The sequence below is a fragment of the Carcharodon carcharias genome, chromosome 35 (assembly GCF_017639515.1).
Source record: "Carcharodon carcharias isolate sCarCar2 chromosome 35, sCarCar2.pri, whole genome shotgun sequence".
NCBI lineage: Eukaryota > Metazoa > Chordata > Chondrichthyes > Lamniformes > Lamnidae > Carcharodon > Carcharodon carcharias.
The window spans coordinates 4,163,708-4,171,462 of NC_054501.1; positions in this window are offsets into that span (position 1 = coordinate 4,163,708).

Consider the following 7,755-nt stretch of genomic DNA (forward strand, 5'->3'; position numbering starts at 1 on the left):
CGGAGGTTACAGAGTAGGGAGGGTTGTAGGGGCTGGAGGATGTTACAGAGATAGGGAGGGTTGTAGGGGCTGGAGGAGGTTACAGAGATAGGAGGGTTGTAGGGGCGGAGGGAGGTTACAGAGATAGGTGAGGTTTGTAGGGGCTGGAGGAGGTTACAGAGATAGGGAGGGTTGTAGGGCTGGAGGTTACTAAGATAGGGAGGTTTGTAGGGGCTGGAGGATGTAGTTACAGAGATAGGAGGGTTGTAGGGGCTGAGGAGGTTACAGAGATAGGGGGTTTGTAGGGGCTGGAGGAGGTTACAGAGATTGGGAGGGTTGTAGGGGCTGGAGGAGGTTACAGAGATAAGGAGGGTTGTAGGGGCTGGAGGAGGTTACAGAGATAGGGAGGTGTGTAGGGGCTGGAGGAGGTTACAGAGATAGGGAGGGTTGTAGGGGCTGGAGGAGGTTACAGAGATAGGGTGGTTTATGGGGGCTGGAGTAGGTTACAAAGATAGGGAGGGTTATAGTTGCTGGAGGAGGTTCAGATATAGGGAGAGTTGTAGGGGCTGAAGGAGTTTACAGAGTTAGAGAGGGTTGAACGGGCTGGAGGAGGTTACAGTGATATTGCGGGTTGTAGGAGCTGGTGGAGGTTACAGAGATAGGGTGTGTTCTAGGATCTGGAGGAGGTTACAGGGAGAGGGAGGGCGGTATGGGGCTGGAGGAGGTTTCAGAGATAGGGAGGTTTTCGGGTCTGGAGGAGGTTTGCAGAGATAGGGAGTGTTGTAGGGGCTGGAGGAGGTTACAGAGATAGGGAGGGTTGTAGAGGCTGGAGGAGGTTACAGAGATAGGGAGGGGTGTAGGGGCTGGAGGAGGTTACAGAGCTAAGGAGGGTTGTAGGGACTGGAGGAGATTACAGAGATAGGGAGGGGTTTAGCGGCTGGAGGAGGTTACAGAGGTAGGGAGGATTGTAGGGGCTGGAGGAGGTTACAGAGATAGGGAGGGATGTAGCGGCTGAAGGAGGTTACAGATATAGGGAGGGTTGTAGGGGCTGGAGGAGGTTACAGAGATAGGGAGGGTTTTAGGGGCTGGAGGAGTTTACAAAGATACGGAGGATTGTAGGGGCTGGAGGACGTTACAGAGATAGGGAGGGTTTTACGGGCTGGAGGAGGTTACAGAGATATTGAGGGTTGTAGGGGCTGGAGGAGGTTACAGAGATAGGGAGGTTTGTAGGGCTGGAGTTGGTTACAGAGGTAGGGAGCATTGTAGGGGCTGGAGGACATTACAGAGATAGGGAGGTTTGTAGTGGCTGGAGTAGGTTACAGAGATAGGGAGGGTTGTTGGATCTGGCGGAGGTTACAGAGGTAGGGAGGGTATTGGGGCTGGAGGAGATTACAGAGATAGGGAGGTTTATAGGGGCTGGAGGAAGTTACAGAGTTAGGGATGGGTGTAGGGGCTGAAGGAGGTTACAGAGATAGGGAGTGTTGTAGGGACTGGAGGAGGTTACAGAGTTAGGGAGGGGATTAGCCGCTGAAGGAGGTGACAGAGATAGGGAGGGTTGTAGGGGCTGGAGGTGGTCACAGAGATAGGGAGGGATGTAGGAGCTGGAGGAGGTTACAGAGATGGGAGGATTGTAGGGGCTGGAGGATGTTACAGAGATAGGGAGAGGTGTAGGGGCCGGAGGAGGTTAAAGAGATAGGGAGGGGTGTAGGGGCTGGAGGAGGTTACAGATATAGGGAGGGTTGTAGGGGCTGGAGGAGGTTACTGAGATAGGGAGGAGTGTAGGTGCTAGACGAGGTTACAGAGATAGAGAGGGTTGTAGGGGCTGGAGGAAGTTACAGAGATAGGGAGGTTTGTAGGGGCTGGAGGATGTTACAAAGATAGGGAGGGTTGTAGGGGGTTTAGGAGGATACAGAGATAGGGAGGGGTGTAGGGGCTGGAGGGGGTTACAGGGATAGGGAGGGTTGTAGGGGCTGTAGGAGGATACAGAGAGAGGGAGGGGTGTAGGGGCTGGTGGAGGTTACAGAGATAGGGAGGGATGTAGGATCTGGAGGAGGTTACAGAGAATAGGGAGGGTTGTAGGGGCTGGGGGAGGTGACAGAGATAGGGAGCGTTGTAGGGGGCTGGAAGATGTTACAGAGATAGATAGGGTTGTAGGGGCTGGAGCAGGTTACGGAGATAGGGAGGGGTGTAGGGGCTGGAGGACGTTACAGAGATGGGAGGATTGTAGGGGCTGGAGGACGTTACAGAGATAGGGAGGGTGTAGGGTCTGGAGGATGTTACAGAGATAGGGAGGGTTCTAGTGGCTGAAACAGGATACAGAGATAGGGAGGGGTGTAGGAGCTGGAGGAGGTTACAGAGATAGGGAGCGGTGTAGGGGCTGGTAGAGGTTATAGAGATAGGGAGTGTTGTAGGGATTGGAAGAGGTTACAGAGATAGGGATGGTGTAGGGGCAGGAGGAGGTTACCGAGATAGGGAGTGTGAAGGGGCTGGAGGAGGTTACAGCGATGGGAGGATTGTAGGGGCTGGAGGACGTTACAGAGATAGGGAGGGTGTAGGGGCTGGAGGAGTTTTCAGAGATAGGGCGGGGTGTAGGGGCTGAAGGAGGTTACAGAGATAGGGAGGGGTGTAGGGGCTGGAGGAGGTTACAGAGGTAGGGAGGGTTGTAGGGGCTGGAGGAGGTTACAGAGATAGGGAGGATTGTACGGGCTGGAGGAGGTTACATAGGTAGGGAGGGTTGTAGGAGCTGGAGGAGGTTACAGAGATAGGGAGGTTTGTAGCGGCTGGAGTAGGTTATAGATATAGGGAGGGTTGTAGGTACTGGAGGAGGTTACAGAGATAGGGAGGGTTGTAGGGGCTGGAGGAGGTTACAGAGACAGGGAGTTTGTAGGGGCTGGAGGAGGTCACAGAGATAGGGAGGGTTGTAGGGCTGGAGGAGTTTACAGAGATAGGGAGGGTTGTAGGGGCTGAAGGAGGTTACAGAGATAGGGTGGGGTGAAATGGTTGGAGGAGGTTGCAGAATTATTGAGGGTTGTAGAGGCTGGTGGAGGTTACAGAGATAGGGAGGGTTGTAGGATCTGGAGGAGATTACAGAGAGAGTGAGGGGTGCATGGTGCTGGAGGATGTTACAGAGATAGGGAGGTTGTCGGGTCTGGAGGAGGTTTACAGAGATAGGGATTGTTGTTGGGGCTGGAGGAGGTTACAGAGATAGGGAGGGTTGTAGAGGCTGGAGGAGGTTAAAGAGATAGGGAGGGTTGTAGGTGCTGGAGGAGGTTACAGAGGTAGGGAGTGTTGTAGGGGCTGGAGGAGGTTACAGAGATAGGGTGGTTTATAGGGGCTGGAGTAGGTTACAGAGATAGGAAGGGTTGTAGGGGCTGAAGGAGATTACAGAGATAGGGAGGGGTGAAGGGGCTGGAGGAGGTTATAGAGATAGGGAATGTTGTAGGGGCTGGAGGAGGTTACAGTGATAGGGAGTGTTGTAGGGGCTGGAGGAGGTTACAGAGATAGGGAGGGGTGTAGGAGCAGGAGGAGTTTACAGAGATACGGAGGGTTTTACGGGCTGGAAGATGTTACAAAGATAGGGAGGGATGTAGGGGCTGGAGGAGGTGACAGAGACAGGGAGGTTTGTAGGGACTGGAGTAGGTTACGGAGATAGGGAGGAGTTTAGGGGCTGGAGGAGTCTACAGAGATAGGGAGGGTTGTAGGGGCTGAAGGAGGATACGGAGATAGGGAGTGGTGTAGGGGCTGGGGGAGCTTATAGAGATAGGGAGTGTTGTAGGGATTGGAAGAGGTTACAGAGATAAGGAGGGTGTAGGGGCTGGAGGAGGTTGCAGAGATGGGAGGATTGTAGGGCTGGAGGACGTTGCAGAGATAGGGAGGGTGTAGGGGCTGGAGGAGGTTACAGAGATAGGGAGGGGTGTAGGGGCTGAAGGAGGTTACAGAGATAGGGAGGGGTGTAGGGGCTGGAGGAGGTTACAGAGCTAGGGAGCGTTGTAGGGTCTGGAGGAGGTTACAGAGATAGGGAGGATTGTACGGGCTGGAGGAGGTTACATAGGTAGGGAGGGTTTTAGGGGCTGGAGGAGGTTACAGAGATAGGGAGGTTTGTAGCGGCTGGAGTAGGTTACAGAGATAGGGAGGGTTGTAGGGGCTGGATTAGGTCACAGAGATAGGGAGGGTTGTAGGGGCTGAAGGAGGTTACAGAGATAGGGAGGGGTATAGGTGCTTGCGGAGGTTACAGAGATAGGGAGGGATGTAGGGGCTGGAGGATGTTACAGAGATAGGGAGGTTTGTAGGGCCGGAGTAGGTTACAGAAGTAGGGAGCGTTGTAGGGGCTGGAGGAATTTACAGAGATAGGGAGGTTTGTAGGGGCTGGAATAGGTTACAGAGATAGGGAGGGTTGTAGGTGCTTGAGGAGGTTACAGAGATAATGAGTGTTGTAGGGGCTGAAGGAGGTTACAGAGATAGGGAGGGTTGAAGGGGCTGGAGGAGGTTACAGAGATATTGAGGGTTGTAGAGGCTGGTGGAGGTTACAGAGTTAGGGAGGGTTGTAGGATCTGGAGGAGGTTACAGAGAGAGGGAGGGGTGGTTGGGGTTGGAGTAGGTTACAGAGATAGGGAGGTTGTCGGCTCTGGAGGAGGTTTACAGAGATAGGGATTGTTGTAGGGGCTGGAGGAGGTTACAGAGATAGGGAGGGTTGTAGAGGCTGGAGGAGGTTACAGAGATAGGGAGGGTTGTAGGGGCTGGTGGAGGTTACAGAGATAGGGAGGTTTGTTGGGACTGGAGGTGGTTGCAGAGATAGGGAGGGTTTTAGCGGCTGGTGGAGGTTACAGAGATAGGGAGGGTTGTAGGGGCTGGAGGAGTTTACAGAGATAGGGAGGGGTGTAGCGTCTGAAGGATGTTATAGATATAGGGAGGGTTGAAGGGGCTGGAGGAGGACACAGAGATAGGGAGGGTTGTTGGGTCAGGAGGAGGTTACAGAGATTGGAGGGTTGTAGGAGCTGGAGGAGGTTACAGAGATATTGAGGGTTGTAGGGGCTGGAGGAGGTTACAGAGATAGGGAGGGGTGAAGGGGCTGGAGGAGGTTACAGAGATATTGTGGGTTGTAGGGGCTGGTGGAGGTTACAGAGTTAGGGAGAGTTGTAGGATCTGGAGGAGGTTACAGAGAGAGGGAGGGGTGTATGGGGCTGGAGGAGGTTACAGAGAAAGGGAGATTGTCGGGTCTGGAGGAGTTTTACAGAGATAGGGAGTGTTGTAGGTGCTGGAGGATGTTACAGAGATAGGGAGGGTTGTAGAGGCTGGAGGAAGTTACAGAGTTAGGGAGGGGTGTAGGGGCTGAAGGAGGTTACAGAGATAGGGAGTGTTGTAGGGACTGGAGGAGGTTACAGAGTTAAGGAGGGGATTAGCCGCTGAAGGAGGTTGCAGAGATAGGGAGGGTTGTAGGGGCTGGAGGAGGTCACAGAGATAGGGAGGGATGTAGGAGCTGGAGGAGGTTACAGAGATGGGAGGATTGTAGGGGCTGGAGGATGTTACAGAGATAGGGAGAGGTGTAGGGGCCGGAGGAGGTTAAAGAGATAGGGAGGGGTGTAGGGGCTGGAGGAGGTTACAGAGATAGGGCAGGTGTAGGGGCTGGAGGAGGTTACAGAGATGGGAGGATTGTAGGGGCTGGAGGACGTTACAGAGATAGGGAGGGTGTCGGGGCTGGAGGAGTTTACAGAGATAGGGAGGGGTGTAGGGGCTGGAGGAGGTTACAGAGGTAGGGAGGGGTGCAGGGGCTGAAGGATGTTAGTGAGATAGGGAGGGTTGTAGGGGCTGGAGGAGGTTACAGAGGTAGGGAGGGTTGTAGGGGCTGGAGGAGGTTACAGAGATAGGGAGGTTTGTAGGGGCTGGAGGATGTTACAGAGGTAGGGAGTGTTGTAGGGGCTGGAGGATGTTACAGATAGGGAGGTTTGTAGCGGCCGGAGTAGGTTACAGAGATATGGAGGATTGTAGGTGCTGGAGGTGGTTACAGAGATAGGGTGGTTTGTAGGGGCTGGAGGAGGTTACAGAGACAGGGAGGGTTTTAGGGGCTGGAGGTGGTCACAGAGATAGGGAGGGTTGTAGGGGCTGGAGGAGGTTACAGTGATAGGGAGGTGTGCAGGGGCTGGAGGAGGTTACAGAGATAGGGAGGGTTGTAGGAGCTGGAGGAGGTTACAGATATACGGAGGGTTGTAGGGGCTGAAGTAGGTTACAGAGATAGGGAGGGGTCAAGGGGCTGGAGGAGGTTACAGAGATATTGAGGGTTGTAGGGGCTGGTGGAGGTTACAGTGTTAGGGAGAGTTGTAGGTTCTGGAGGAGGTTACAGAGAGAGGGAGGGGTGTATGGGGCTGGAGGAGGTTACAGAGAAAGGGAGATTGTCGGGTCTGGAGGAGGTTTACAGAATTAGGGAGGGTTGTAGGTGTTGGAGGAAGTTACAGAGATAGGGAGGGTTGTAGAGGCTGGAGGAAGTTACAGAGTTAGGGAGGTGTGTAGGGGCTGAAGGAGGTTACAGAGATAGGGAGTGTTGTAGGGACTGGAGGAGGTTACAGAGTTAGGGAGGGGCTTAGCCGCTGAAGGAGGTGACAGATATAGGGAGGGTTGTAGGGGCTGGAGGTGGTCACAGAGATAGGGAGGGATGTAGGAGCTGGAGGAGGTTACAGAGATGGGAGGATTGAAGGGGCTGGAGGATGTTACAGAGATAGGGAGAGGTGTAGGGTCCGGAGGAGGTTAAAGAAATAGGGAGGGGTGTAGGGGCTGGAGGAGGTTACAGATATAGGGAGGTTTGTAAGGGCTGGAGGAGGTTACTGAGATAGGGAGGAGTGTAGGTGCTAGAGGAGGTTACAGAGATAGAGAGGGTTGTAGGGGCTGGAGGAAGTTACAGAGATAGGGAGGTTTGTAGGGGCTGGAGGATGTTACAAAGATAGGGAGGGTTGTAGGGGCTGTAGGAGGATACAGAGATAGGGAGGGGTGTAGGGGCTGGAGGGGGTTACAGGGATAGGGAGGGTTGTAGGGGCTGGAGGAAGTTACAGAGATAGGGGAGAGTTGTAGGGGCTGGAGGAAGTTACAGAGATAGGGAGGTTCGTAGGGGCTGGAGGATGTTACAAAGATAGGGAGCGTTGTAGGGGCTGTAGGAGGATACAGAGATAGGGAGGAGTGTAGGGGCTGGTGGCGGTTACAGAGATAGGGAGGGATGTAGGATCTGGAGGAGGTTACAGAGTGAGGGAGGATGTCGGGTCTGGAGGAGGCTACAGACAATAGGGAGGGTTGTAGGGGCTGGGGGAGGTGACAGAGATAGGGAGGGGTGTAGGGGCTGGAGGAGGTTACAGAGATGGGAGGATTGTAGGGGCTGGAGGACGTTACAGAGATAGGGAGGGTGTAGGGTCTGGAGGATGTTACAGAGATAGGGAGGGGTGTAGGGGCTGGTGGATGTTACAGAGATAGGGAGGGGTGTAGGGGCTGGAGGAGGTTACAGAGTAGGGAGTGTTGTAGGAGGCTTGAGGAGGTTACAGAGAGGGAGGGATGTAGGGGCTGGAGGATGTTACAGAGATAGGGAGGTTTGTAGGGCCGGAGTAGGTTACAGAAGTAGGGACCGTTGTAGGGGCTGGAGGAATTTACAGAGATAGGGAGGTTTGTAGGGGCTGGAATAGGTTACAGAGATAGGGAGGGTTGTAGGTGCTTGAGGAGGTTACAGGTGTAGGGAGGGTTGTAGGGGCTGGAAGAGGTTACAGAGATAGCGAGGTTTATAGGGGCTGGAGTAGGTTACAG